The sequence below is a fragment of the Chamaea fasciata genome, unplaced genomic scaffold (genome assembly GCF_029207755.1).
Source record: "Chamaea fasciata isolate MVZ Bird 193981 ecotype frontalis unplaced genomic scaffold, bChaFas1.0.hap1 SCAF_7, whole genome shotgun sequence".
NCBI lineage: Eukaryota > Metazoa > Chordata > Aves > Passeriformes > Sylviidae > Chamaea > Chamaea fasciata.
Genome location: NW_027094092.1, coordinates 48,632,946 through 48,648,068, shown reverse-complemented (window position 1 = coordinate 48,648,068; position 15,123 = coordinate 48,632,946). Strand labels below are relative to the sequence as shown.

Sequence of the window (15,123 nt, the reverse complement as noted above, 5' to 3'; positions counted from 1 at the left end):
TCTGTGTTACACTGTATTTTCCTTCAAGTCAACTGAAAACTTCAAATATTTAAACAAGTTAGGGGTTTACTGCTACCCCAAAATTCAAGAAAAACTTGTGGTCATTCACATTTGTTTCACAGAGAAACTTCTTTCAGAAAAGCAAGAAATTGTGAGGCTTGCTGGTTAGCCCTAGGCTCATCAGCAATAATGAAAAAGAATAATGAAATTTCTCTAAGGAAAGCAGCAGATTAAGCAGGAAGAACCTTTCCAGAAATGTAATTTTGTATCCTGAAATACACTGTTAGTGAGAAGCAACCTGCATGCAAGATACAATGCAGTTCTTTCCGAAGCCTCTGTTTTGGTTTTCACCTAGTGAGACAACAGTGAACAATGGAAACAACAATTATATTGGCCTCCTATATTTCTGGTCTTTTAATAGTTTTTCCTCTCAAATATGTAATTCCACAGCTGCATTCTCTGAATATTTTGAGCTTGATTATAGAGTTTCTGCAACCTGTTTTATACTATTTGTGCCAGGCAATAACCCAAAAGAATAAAAACAAGCTAATACTTGGAGAGGTGCTGTGGGCATACCTCACATGCCACATAGCCTAGTCACATGTACCTAACCAGAATTCACAGTGCCATCTATGAAATTTAATGCTTGGGAAAGTAAAAAAAAAATTTGATTTAGCCATCAGTCTTTTGTCTGAGTTCACCACAAATTTTGAGTTTTCTCCAGTTATCTAATAATGTCCACAGGGGAAAAAAAAAAAAAAAAAAAGAAAAGTTTTTATTCAATAGACCCCTTTCCTTTTTTAGGCTCAGATTGTTGTGCAGATCTTGGCTTACATGCAGTGGGGTCAGGTTGGTCAGACCTGGCAAAACTGGGGGGTTCTGCCAGACATGATGGACAACATCATTCCTTTCAGAGCAAACAAATTTGCGTTCTCTAGCCTGTGGATTTCCTTCCATTGTCTATCATCTTGCTTTTCACACATGTCACACTTATCCATGTATATTTTCACCTAAGCATACCTGCATGGGCTACAAGCACATGACCTGCTTCAACCACACACTCTTTTTATCCCTATTCCATGTTGTCAGCAGCTGCCTGTTGGGACTACTTCTCCCACTGTAACTCCAAATCTGTTTTGGTGCACACAGCTCCCTGTCTCTGCCACCTTCAAAAACCCAGCATGTTCTTATGTTAGTTTATGTTGCCACAGGGATTTATGCAGCCCCACACCAAATTATGTCAGGGAATCAATGTAGATGAAAATTTAAGAAGAAGAAAAGCAGTGAGCCTCTTCCAACAGTGCTGGATTTTGCAATCTTCAGGTACTTATATCACTATGGGATCAGCATTAAGAACTCCAGCTTCAGGAGTTCTGACCAGCCCTGAAGTATGAACAATTAATGTTCTAAATACCCCTTAACATACCAATCTTGTTAGAGATCACAGTATCTGGAACAGGAAACCCTAATCCTCTCCAGCTTCAGTTTATCTGCATGGAGTCCAATTTTTTATTCCCAGGACATGTCTCGGAAGCATCACAGCATGTTAGCTCAGAGATAGCAACATCTCTGTCAGTGCCTTCTCCAGTGGGGAGTGTGATGTATCCAAGACCTGGGATCCCTGGTTCAGCATAATCTGAAATACCTCAGGAGCTTCTCCCATGCGTTCTCTTCTTTCTTATGCATTCCTTATGCTCTCTTTTCCTTCTGTGGGCTGCAATTTTTAAATGTTGTTGAGACAGACAAGAATCACAGGCCATTTTATTTTGATACTGGTGTGGATGGACAGAAGAGAGACATATATTTCGATCTTTCTCTAGACTTCATTTTTGTTCTTTAAGAGTTTAGTCCTCTAGTTTAAATAGATAGATAGGCAATTTGAACTTGAAGGATCTGTTGTCTCAGGAAAAACATGATCATCAGCCCTCTAAGTATTCTGCTCATGTGTAATGATTCATACCAGACTTTATACTTCGGAAGGTTTGCAGTTCGAAAAGTTAATTAACAGATATAGTCCATTTCCATATGTCTTCCTCTAAAGGTTACTGCAACAACATTTCCTGAATATCCTTTAACAGTTTAATGGCAGCCTGGCAGTGGTATCATGACAAATAAATTTAAGTAACATGCAGGTTGCAGTGGCAGAATACAAAGTATAATAAAGCAATGTACTACTTATAGAGATGTGACATGAAAAACATTGACCTGTGGACCCAAGTAATTTTCATAAGACAAAAGCTTTCATGGTAATAAAAACAAATCAGTCAATGTTCTGAAAGACTAATATAATAAACCATCAGGGAAGCTATTCAGCTGTGTTAATGCCATTTAACAAAAGAGGAGTCACTATTTTTCAAACTTTGTTCTTAAAATTTGGTGGTAACTTTAGCTGCACTATGACAAAGTAGACTTCTTGATTAATGGGAGATACCTCCAGAACTGGCAGTGAGACTCAACATGGAAACATATGCTACCTTGCTGGTCATATTGAACAAAACCAGTTTGACATTAGGAACACAGGACTGGACTTAAATGACAGGACAGAATATTAATTGCAGAGAAGCTGAAGATAGTGCATGAAATATTACCATGTCCAAGAATTTATATACTGACAAGTAACTAGAACATGAGGAGGATGGAAGAGGGGTCAGAAGTGCAAATGGTTTTTATGGGAAGGAGAAAAAGAAAGGAAGAGGAAAAAAAGTACTTTCAGTCCATGAATCCCAAACTGATTCTCAACAAACGGATACCACAGTGCTTTTCAAAACAACCAAAATTGTACTTTATAATTTTTTTTTCAAGGTGAAAAAGTTGTATTGCTATATCCACTGAGAAAGGGAGAAATTAAGTGAATTACAAGCAATTTGGGGTACGGGTAGAAAAGAATCACAGGTTATGATTACAACTGTGCTTTCTAACCCTGAATTCATCCTTAGACGCACACTCAGAAGACATCATTTCTTGAGGAGCTGAAATGTAATGATTATTTTCTTTGTGAGCCTCACTCATTTGCAAGTATCTTTGCAGCTCTGGTTTATAAAGAGACATTACTTGGAAATATCAAGGTACCAAATAACTAGCTGGAAGTTTTTCAAAATACCAAGAAGATCTCCTTTTTATCCACTCCTTTCCTTATCCTGCACTGAACTTTGGAGACTTTACACACTTAAAAAACCAGTTTGGTCTTTATACCACAAGCAACTTCACCTAAACCCAGTCAGGATTTTTTTTCCAATTGCATAAGGTTCCCCTTATTTATGCCAAACACAGACTGTCAGCTGGGACTCTGTGGAATATACCACAAAAAGCTGTGAACTATTTATTTCAGAAGGGATAAATAGACATGCAGAGCAGAATAGAAAGGCAGAAAAAAGAAGATAAATGAAAGGAATGAGTTATACAGGCAGAGCTGAAAAGGGCATTACAGATAAAGATATGCAACATCTCTACCTGATTTAAAAATATAAGGTAGTCTATGACTGCAAGGGCTGCAAGAAACAGGGTTGTTTGAAAGTTGTTCAGAAGATTTGTTCCTGCTGATGCAACATGAATGGCTAATTATGACAAATATAATACTGAGGGATTCCACTTGAATTCAGGTCTACCAGATACCACACAAACAAATTGGCAGACAATTTAATGCCCTGTCATCTTAAGATGACAGGATAATGATAGGGGTAGACAATGAAACAGATCTGAGAAAAAAAAATAGACAATATCCCTGTTATTTGATCTGTCTTTAAAACTAAATTGTGAATAACTCTTCGAAGACTTCCAAGAACAGCAGCAGGTGCCACATTAAAATATATCATAGTAAGAAAATAAAGGACTTCACCCCCACAGGTGACAAAGCACTCAAGTATTCTAGACTGCAGGGAAAAATAGAGTCTCAGCAAATATAAAAAACTACTGTCCATCTTTAACCAAGTGTAATATTTAATAGTGACTGCTCTTTAAAATCTGAATGGTTGTTCAACAGAAAATTTTAAATACTCTGGTATTTTTTCATATCAGACATCTTTAAAAAATAAAACTTAACTTCCACTGCAAAACTGAATTTACATAATGTAGATAACAACCGTAGTTTCAATTCCCTATCAAGAATGAATATAAAAAGCACTGTATGTTTGCAAAAGAAGTTTGTTTTAAGAACTTGTTACTCATGTTATTTATTAAAGCATTTTATATACCTATATCAGTTACTATCACTTGGATACAATTAGGAGATCCTGTACTTGTTTATGGCCATTATTCAACTTTTCATGAAAAACGCATGTAATTTACAAGCTTATGATAAATTAACCTTCAAATGGATTCTTCAGATCTAAAAAATAATGTATCACCTTATTTTCAAGTCTCAACTTTTGCAGCTGATTTGAAATTAAAACAAAACACAAAAAATACTCCAACCCAAATCATTTCAACATGATATTTTGTCTAACCTTTATAAGAGGCTAGTTGAATGTTTTTTCTCTTACCATCACCCTTGGATCATATCCTTTTTACAGATTTGAACATGAACAGTGAACAGAGAACAGCAGAGCAGCATCTGTCATTCCTCAGCTTCATCCCATGCTGTGCTTTTCATGTAAGTTCAACAGAGAAGCTCCCGTTAAGAAAGAGAGATTGCAATGACATTGTTGTGTTTCTTTGAGGCCAATTGGCTGAGTTGCTCAGAATTATGGTAGCATGTATAAACCCCTAAGAGTTCATTCTTGTGGCTTCTTTTGCTAAAGAAAAGAGGTGGTGTTGTCTCCTTCCCAAAGGTCAGCCCTATATCCTGTTCCTCCTGCAGAAGCAAAACCAGCAAGCCTGGCTCTCATAATCTCACTGTGCAACATCTTCTCCCATATCCTTTCTGCTGTCTCTCTCCTCCCAATAACATAAACTAGCCCAAGCTCAATCTTTTGGACAGCAAAATCATGTTTTTTACAGTGCTAAATTATCTTGAATCAGCTTAATTTAGAAATATTACTCTGCACCTTTCTCCAAAGGGAACAAAGGAAGTCTATGATCAGACACACTCTTCCTCTACTCTCCAAAATGAAAACCAAATACATAGAAGGGTGAAATAGATCTCCCTTATCAGCACTGCTATAGCAACCTAGGGAAACTGTATAGACAAGCAGAATGTAGACTAACATTGTTCCAGAAGGAATTATTCTCTCTTGATACTGCCTGAATTTGCCTTGAATGAGGGAAAGGCAAAAAGGTCTCATAAAGTCAGATAATCAGAAATAAACTTAACAAGATAAAGCAGATGGATATTCATCTTGCCATTTTACTGATTTAGCTTTTAACTTCTGCATGAAGACCTCTGCAAAACTACAGAAAATTCAGCCAAGGGTGGTGTGGCTGTTGACCCCATTAAAGGAGTAAAAGGATTGTAACGCATTGAAGGATTTCAGATCCCCAGTCTCCTAGATGATTTGCAGGCAGGGAGAGCAGCAGTGGGACATCCTGTGTCCAGGCAGTAGCTCCTAGAAGGCGGATCACAGAGTACCATGGCCCCAGTCACAGCCATTCTGCGGAGATGACTTCCACTGCTTTTCCACAAACACTTCTCCAAAAGAACATTCTTCTTTGCCATAACATAAACCTCTGTAAGAACGCACAAGTGACTTAATCAAAACTACCCCCAGTTACAGCATACGCCCTCTGCACATTTGTGAAGTGCAACAGGAAAGAAGTAGCCACTGCCCTAATTAATATATTTATCTAGTGTAATATGTCCCAATAGCATCATCCCAGCTTTACTTTTTCAACCACAATATTCTCCATGACCAGAACAAAGCAACAGTCTCCTTGTACCATACAACTTCTTCAGCCTAGCCTACTTTATGCCCAAATTCAAAAGATACCATTTTATTTTTTCCAGTTCAAACACTATGAAAACTTTAAACAAACAAACAAACAAACAAACCTTTTCCAAATCAATCTTAGCTACTCTATTGAATAATTTGGCCTAATAGCAGCCTGACTGATTCCCTTACCAGAGTGTCTGTGACATTGAGATGTTTTGAATTGCCCTTATTATAGAGGGGATAACTGTTTACAGGATATTATGTATATAAGCAGTTTTTCTCTTTTAGTCTTAGCTCTGTGAACAGGACTAGCCCTAAGGCAAAGCCTAAGGCAGAAAGTGAAATACATTTTTTAAAGGCTGTTTGTTAATTGAGCCCTAAACTGCTTTCCTGTTCCTTGCCAGTTTTATCCTAACATAAGAACAAATCAATGTTAAGGCAGTCTGCCAGATGCTGGCCAACTCAGACTACTTTGAACATCCTCTCTCTTCCTTGGCAGCTGAAAACTCAGCACTATTCAAATTTTGCTCAGCATCTAGCAGAATTCAGCCCTAAATGGGCTGCAATCTGCATATGAATATTTTAATTACATGCTGCCATGCAGAAAGAAAACAACCAGCTATGCACAGGCAAGTCAATTAATAACTTGTAAGCTCTGTGACAGCAATGGATTTCAATTTCAGCCTGTTTATTATGCTCTGGGCATCCTTCTCCAAAAGGTTGTATTTGAGGGCACTGACAGTTAGGTGCCTTGTTTGAAAAAGAAGAGTGCAGCTGTTTTGTTGCCTTGCTCCAGTCATTGCAGAAACTGATGAGAAAATGAAGGAGTTTGTCAGACCACATGTCTGAAATTAACTGTTTTCCTGAAGGCCATTGGACTGAAGGAGGATGATCAGTAACTTCCAAGAAAGAAGAAGACTGCATTTGGCAGTAAGAGTAGGAGGAGGGCAGAGAAGTGGTTGAGTGCCAGCCAGGTTCTGGTTTCATACCTAGATCAAATGTACTGGAGTGGCATGAAGCACCCAACTCCTGCTTACTTTCCATGGTGAGAGTACACAAGAACAGTCTCTGATGGGGTTGGAGCCATTCCCAAAAGCATCAACTCTCCAGGCACCCTATTTTTACATTTCACTTCCCCTTTAGGACTCTGTGATTCACTGTCTAGGGATGTGGACAACCAGAAGATAAAAGAGGAAGAGCCAAGAGTCAAATAGCAGGGAGCAGCTTCGTTGAACAGACAAAGCTTAAAGGGATAAAAGTGAGAGAACAGGCAGCTATAGTGAGTCTACATGGAGACTTGAGCTGCAGTGGGAAACGGGGATGGTGAAGCTGTTAGAATGAATGTAAAAATGGAGTGAGGTGATCCTGGCAGAGACATCCCTAAACTGTTGTCAAATGGCCTCTAAGAAAGAGCTGTCCAAATATCTGCACTGAAAAGAAAGAAGTTCAGTAATCCAAGAGGAAACAGCCTGAAATAAGTTTTCAGTGTTTTCTCCTTGAGTCTCACTGCAGAAGTAATTTTTTCAAACATCCTTCATCTCTTTACCGGCCTACCAAAGAGCCAGGCAAAGCTGGAAAATTAGCCTGTTTGGAACAACAAATATCAAGGTGATTTAGGAGGAGAAAGAGAACTGCTTGGCTTGTTTTCCTTGCCTTTATTTTTAACTTAGCAGTGAAAGGGAGGGAAAGTTTCTTGATAACAAAAATAAAAACATTAATGCTTTTCAGAGCCATCACCATCTCATGAAAAGGGCTAGGCCAGACTGTAGGTAAAAGCTGTGAGACACCTCAAAAAGTAACAAATCTGACACTTGCATGACATTTCCAGTTTAACACTGAACTTCTACTTCCCAGCTAGACTGAAAGGTTCATCAGCCACCAGATGCTTTTAACAGCCTGGGGGAATGAAAAGAAATACTACTTTTCCTGTCTGGATGCTCTACTTTAAACTGTCTACAATCACACTTTTTTTTTCTGTTAAAAGCCACAGTACTTTGCTTTTAAAAATCTTCAGGATAGGGGGGGGAAAAAAAAAATCAAAATTCAGTATCATCCTGCAGTCCTAATCTGCTTTTCATCAAAAAGCTTCTGTATCTCCTAAAAGCTTTGATGAACCTGATAAGAGTCAAAGGTTAAGACAGAGACCAAGTGAATCTCAAGCACTCAGTAAAGTTTTGTTCTCACACTGAATAAACTGTGAGAGAATTGCACTGAAGTTTGTTGTAAGTTTGATGCTTGTTCATGTCCCTAAATTAAAGAAAATTTCAGAATGTTTGGTCACACACTTTATGGGGCCATTAGTTTTACAATACTTTATTGCAAGCACATGGCCTATACCTAACAAAACTGAAAGAACTTCCACATTTAACATAAATGCGGTCAAATATAGGAAAACAAAATAGACCTGAATATTAGGATTTCTAATCCAGTGGAAAATTCATGAGCTTGGACTGTGTCCCCACAGTGTTACTAACCAGTTTGATAATCTTTACAATTATGAACAATAATATCATCACCAATTCAATTCTCCCCCTCTCTGAATAATACATTCCTCCTACCAATGTCTTGGATGTCTTTACATAAATGTGAATAATGTTTACATAGATCCTCTATACTGTTCAAGACAAAACCAACTAAAATATTTGGTAACAACGACCCCCTGCAGCTCTACGGGCTAGGGCCAGAATGTCTGGAAAGCTGCCTGGTGGAAAAGGACCTGGGGTGTTGGTGACAGCAGCTGAATATGAGCCAGCTGTGCCCAGGTGGCCAAGCAGGCCAATGGCATCCTGGCCTGTGTCAGCAATGGTGCAGCCAGCAGGACCAGGGCAGGGACTGTCCCCCTGCACTGGGCACTGGTGAGGCCACACCTTGTTCAGTTCTGGGTTCCTCACAAGAAGGACATTGAGGTGCTGGAGTGAGTCCAGAGAAGGGCAACAGAGCTGGGGAAGGGTCTGGAGCACTAGTCTTGTGAGGAGCAGCTGAGGGAGCTGGGGGTGTTTAGTCTGGAGAAGACGAGGCTCGGGGGGGACTTCATATTCTCTCTACAGCCACCTTAAAGGAGATTGTAACAAGGTGGGGGTCAGTCTCTTCTAACATATATCAAGTGAAGGGACAAGAGGAAATAGCGTTTAGAGGAGGCTTAAATTGTGTTTAGAGGAGGCTCAGATTAGATGGGATTTTTTTTCATTCCACTTCACTGAGAGGGCTTAGGCATTGAAATTAGTTTCCCAGGGAGGGGGTGAAGTCACTGTCTCTGGAAGTGTTCAAAGCGGCATGTGGATGTGGCACTTGGGGATATTGTTTAGGGGTGGTTATGGTGGCGCTGGGTCTACAGTTCGGCAAGATAGCTTTGAAGGTCTTGTTCAACACTGATGATTCTGTGATTTAAAGAGGTGGGGTTTTGAAGTTATAATAAATAGCAACAGATGGCTCTAACATTAGTATATGGCTGAATTCATTCCAAGGATTCTCTTTTCAAGATGTCAGTGTTAAGCCCCTTGAGCAAATTATCACTTTTATCTTCACTCTATAGCCATTAGTTAAGCCCTTTTATTTATCAGCACTAGTAATCAAAAATCATCAAGTACAATCACAGACAAGCAGACTTAATCTCTGGATTCAGAAATGTTTGCAATCCTTGCCAAGAAAGGCCTCTCCCTCCTGATTTAGCATTAAGTTGCAAAGTAAACAATCCCACTAAATTGCATTTTTCAGCTTGAGCACCACAAACAAAACCCAAGTAAATGAGAGTTTATTAGAATGAGCTTGACAAATAATGACTTCCCACCAACAGGCCATCCATGATATATCTATAGATTACTATCTGTGACATCTCTGTGATAATATATTTTGTTACATGGATATTGTTGATAGGTGATAACATTGGTTTTCATCAGAAAGGACCTGAAAATTAAAATTGTGATGTACATATTCATTTTCCAAAAAGTCAAATTGTAAAGATTGAATTAGGCACATGAGTTATTTTGGTTTTGTTTGAGGGGTTTTTGGCAGAACTATCTGCATACAGAACAGTTTCAGTTTCTTGAAAACAGGCACAGACCCGATGAAAAGCAACCTAAAGCTATGCAGCTATAGGCATGCAGGGCTGAAATCCCTCTATCAGCACAAACATTCCTAACATTTTGATGATACAGTTAGCATCTTCCAGCATTTGAAGTGAAGCTTGATCAAGTCTCTTCTTTGCCACAACCTGTCAACAACTAGTTTATTTCTTTACATTTGATGTTTATTTTGTACATTTTATGTGATTCCAAGACATCCAGCATCTTGCAATGTATCACTGCATTTTTCCATTAAGCATGCTGAAAAATATAACTGCCAGCTCAAATATGCTTTGGAGTCAAATTAACTGGTCACATCTCACTGATCAATGTCAAGGTCAATTAACCATGAGTTCACTAGGTCCAAGGAACATGTCCCAAGATCCAGAACATTCAGAATGCAGATGAACAGTGGATGTGGAGAAGTAAAAAAAGAAAGAATTATGTGAATATCAGTTTCTCTTTGATTATACTATGCTCAGAGTTTACAAGGGGAAAACTGCTCCAAACACAAACAATGAACTTTGGAAAAGGGGAATAAGCAAAACACATAAAAATCTTCCCAAAAAGCTGATCTAACTCCAACTGACTTAGAATGATTCATTCTCTTCATTAAACCCTTTTTAAAAAGCAAAATAAAAGACATGCAGGCTTCCAGACTGCTCCTTACAAAAAGGTCAGTAACAAAACACAACTCATTTTCTGGTTATCTCAATAGGACAACAGATAACAATTGAGTATAATTTCTGTAAATTTTAAAGGAGAAGCCTGAGACAGAGAAGTTGAAGGAGACAGAGCGCAGTGTCTATTTTTCACCCTCTATTACCTCCTTCAATGACTTTCAGATATGGGAGATCTTGAAATCTAGAGAGGGATTTATCTTACATGGATGTCACTGATATACATGCTTCTCTCTAGAACTGTATCTTGAGCTAGTTACCTGAAGCTCTCCAGAGGAAAGAAATTTTTAGGCAGGATTCACCCAACCTATTTTGCATATCTGCTTTACAATACAATAAGACTTTGCTCAAAACAGTCTTGTTCCTTATTGTCTATAAAAGGAATCTCAATGATTCACACAGAAGCTAAAGTTTACACTAAAGATCTCTTAGATTAGATATGCCAAGGCTTACCCCTAGGGTCTACAGAAAAGCACACCAACTTGTCTGGTATAGAGGAGAGTGAAATCTTTGCCAGAGGAGATGGCAGGAATGTGTCAGTAAAAGAACTACGAAGTTTTCTGTTTGATGCCTGCAATCAAGGTGACATCTGGCTCACAATGTGAAACTTGTCTGTTTGACCTGAAGAACACAGATCTACTTTTGGCAAATCCCAGGTATTTGGTCTGTAAGGCATATTCTGAAGAATAAATTTTTGGAAGGCTGAGAAGGGCACATCTCACTTTCCAGACAAGTCACAACCTCTTAATAATCCCTTAAGGTGGTCGTGACAGGGATAGCACTCTTGGTCATGTAAATGGAAAGAGCCAAGATTTTTTGAAAGAACAAAGCAAAGTCCTGGCTCATGAGTGTATGAAGCACACTAGGATAGTGCCATCAGCACTGAAAGGATGGTTTTCAGAATGTCCCTGCACTTACTATTACTACTGGGAGCTTCTCTTTCTGTGTTTCATTTTCGATTGCCATGCCTACCCAGGAAAGCCATCATGAATCACTCTCTGTAAACCATTCCCTTCAACAGGTATGTTCTGTGAGACCTGAGACCTTTTGTGGATGTAGCTCAAACACCCTTCTGTGGCTTGGACCATCCCTACACTGAGTCTTAGAAATAAGATGTCTGTAGATTGTTCAAAATTGCATCTTTATACACATTATGAAGTTCGGAATTTCTATCAGTAGGTAAACAAAGAAATTATTACAATCAAATTTTTATTCCCATGCTCTTTACTACCACACAGTGTATTTAAACATTCCCTCAAGTACATTATCAAATACACAATAAAACCCTAGCCAATGATAATGATGAGTGATGAGAGAATAGTGTCCTGGCAGGTGTCTAATAGAACATAGTCACTCAACGGGAAGTGTCTCATACCATTTAGTATTGATATCTCTCAAGCTCATTAACTTTTTTCAGATTTCAATATCCAGAAGTTATCAATTCCATTTCTTTTCCAGTTAATAAAATTCTTCTTCCTTTTGTCCACAATTATCGACAAGACTATTATCTAAATGAGTATTAGTTCTTTCTTAATTAGCAGGCAATTCAGCTCTGACTTGCACACAAAACCTTGTCTATTTTAATAAATGGTTACATTGCTTTACCAGTGCTGAGCAATTAATTAACTCAGAAACTGCATCTGTTTTTTTATGCATTTTCCTGGCATTTGTATTGTGTACTAACCCATGCCACTGTCATATTGACTAAGAGTTTTATTCCCAATCTAGATTTAAACTATGAAATATTAAAAAAAAAAAAAAAGAGTTAATTATTGGCCTGGAACAGGAATTCTTCTCTGATAACTATTTTTCCTACTCTTCAAGAGCAGCCAGCTGACATCTATCTGCCTAAGTGGAGTCTAGTTACCTGCTCACATGTCTAGAAACGTGTACAATTCAAAATAATATTTTGCTTTCAGATCATTCCCCCCTGATTTCCTATGCTTATTTAGAATGTATAACAAGGCCTGGGACCTCAGACCTGATTCCTTACAGTCATTCACAGCAGTGAATATAATGCAGTTTTAAGCCTTCACAGAAGCTGCCCATGATATTTGTCAACTTCAACAGGGCTGTATCAACTTACAACAGCTTCAAACCTTGCTTTTGGTATTTTACATTCACTTTGGCATGGCATGCATGATTACACAAGCTGCAGGGCAGAAAAGAGTATAATTCAGCGTCTTTCCTCCTCCACCCACACCTTTTATTTGTATGTAAAGCACCTACTCCATTCCCAGGGATATATAGCTAGGTAGCATAAGCAAACTAATGAGGTATAGCCTTGAGGCGTGCCTTAAAAGTGCCTACCTTTCCAAACATAGAATTGCTATTCAAATATTGTTCCTGGTTTTGTTAACTAATAGTAAAACCACATGAAAATATAGCACCATGTCATCCACTGTTTATAAGCTCCACACATGATGAATAGGTAGCTTGAGCGGGCAGCCTGCACACTCTGTCCTGCCTGTTAAGGTTTTTAAGATCAGTTTTTTATTATGCATCTCAGGAAATGTTTTTCTTATCAATGAGCACTGTGCATAGGCCATCAGAGCATATTGCAGTCCCTTCTCATGTGGGGTTGTTTTGACTTGTCAACTCAAGTAGAAGAATGCAAATCATTTATATGAGCATTTTGCGTTAGAGTATTGAATGCATTCTGGTTTTAATCAGGAGGAACACGAATTGGTTGCAACAAGATCCAAATGCCTGCTGCAGCTCAAAGGATATCAAGGGTTCTCACATTAAAAGTGGCTCATTGCAACTGATTCTGATTCATGGCTGTCTACTCTTCAGTGGACGCTTGAAATACTTCTTCTGTGAGCTTCCCTTTTATCAACTGTGGCCTGTTTTTCTCCTCTCTACATCCATATACATTCTATTGGCCTTGAAGCTTGCTCTGAATCATTCTCCTTTCTGATTCTAAGGAAATCCACACAGCTCTTCAAAAGATGCAAAATGCTTACCTCTATTCCAAACTCTGAGCATCAAATAGTTTTGCCTAGGGTGAAAGATTTAACATGGGATGTATCCGTGCCAACGCCAGCATCATCCCAGCAGTAAGGGCTGTCTGTCTTGTAATGGCAATTGCTCTGTCTATATCAGTGTCACACAACAAACCAGTTACAAGCCTTCAAAGAGTGTCTTTCCACTAGGCATTTAAGGGGGTTTCATAAACCGCAGCTTACACACAGATGCAAAGACATGCCTGTGATAGTTATCAATTTTCAGATAACAATTCTATGAGTTAAGAGGTTTAGTGAGATATTTAAAGTTACATAGCAAGAGACCTGGAAATAGAGTGCATTCAGCTCCTAGCATGGTGTTTGCTATTTAACAGTCCTGTTAAATACACCCAAAACCTGACTGGAACAGCAGCAGGATGCAATTTCAGTGCTTAGACCCAGTTTTGCTATATTCCATGTTTCTTTTTTACTCACAAGTAAATTGCTGAGAAATTTAGCTTAAAAAAAAAAAAAAAAAAAAAAAAAAAAAAAAAAAAAAAAAAAAGAAGGATGGTCAGGGATAAACCTGAGCTCCATTACAAACAGTAGCTAGCTAGCGTGGTCTTCAGCGTAAGTAAAAGATTAATATTACATTTTTCTATAAAGCACATAAAGATAATTTAGATTCTTGGTAGAATGCTATCTTTTAGTAGGATGACAAAGACTCTATGTAGATGAAGTCTCTTTCACTAAACTCTTAGTTTATAAGTTAACAGGCATTATCTGACTGTTAAAAGGTTGATCAAATGGTTTTTGTTGTTTTTTGGGGGGTTTTTTTGATTAACCATGCTATTTTCATTCATACCTTAAATCGTGTTTCAGTGGTCATTTATTTTAAGAATAACAGAATATTTTGAGTTGGATGGGACTCACATGGATCATCCAAGTCCAACTCCTGATCCTGGTTCTATTTTACACACAGAGAAACCACTATTTAGTGTCAGAACAAGCCTTTCTAGAAGATTGATCTACCATACTTCCTTATCTGGTAGGTTTGATTGCTGACGAAGTGCATAACCTCAGAAAATTGATGGCATTCCCCACTAAGCCTCACTAAAGTTCTAGTATTATCATGCAGGCATATGTGTGCCTTGATCCCACAGCTGGCCAATCTTGGCAATCTTGCTGAAATAATGATAGCTGCGGTGTTTCATCAGAATGTAAATTCCATGGCTAAAGACTGCTGTGATAAATGTCACGAGCCAAAGAGGAGAGTCCGCATGGGATCAGGCTAAGGAACCCTGACTCTCATTTGTTGCTGCTATCAGTGCCCAAGGAGCAGTGCAGGGGTTCCTTTAGCCCTGCTGTTGGGATGGACTAACAGAGACCAAGGGGTTCACTTGTCTCACCCCAAGCTAGAGAGGCACCGTGGGTTTAGATTAGCACCTTCAGCTCCCGGGCCTGCATTTAAACAAACATTCTTCCTAATTCGGAGACGCGACGCGAAGCCTCACTCCGTTTGCGAAGCGGTCACGTCGCCGCTATTTCAAGCCCCGGTTTTGGCTGCTGTTGTGAAGGTGGCCAAGAGAGGGCACCCGGCCCTTGGCTACTCGGCTCCCCCCGTGGGGCCCGG

General features: G+C 38.9%; 1 protein-coding gene across 1 annotated transcript in view; it reads right to left on the bottom strand.

The window, feature by feature from the left end:
* Positions 1–15,123, bottom strand: part of TUNAR (TCL1 upstream neural differentiation-associated RNA) — a 135,006-nt gene that overhangs the window by 63,563 nt on the left and 56,320 nt on the right. The window lies entirely within an intron of this gene.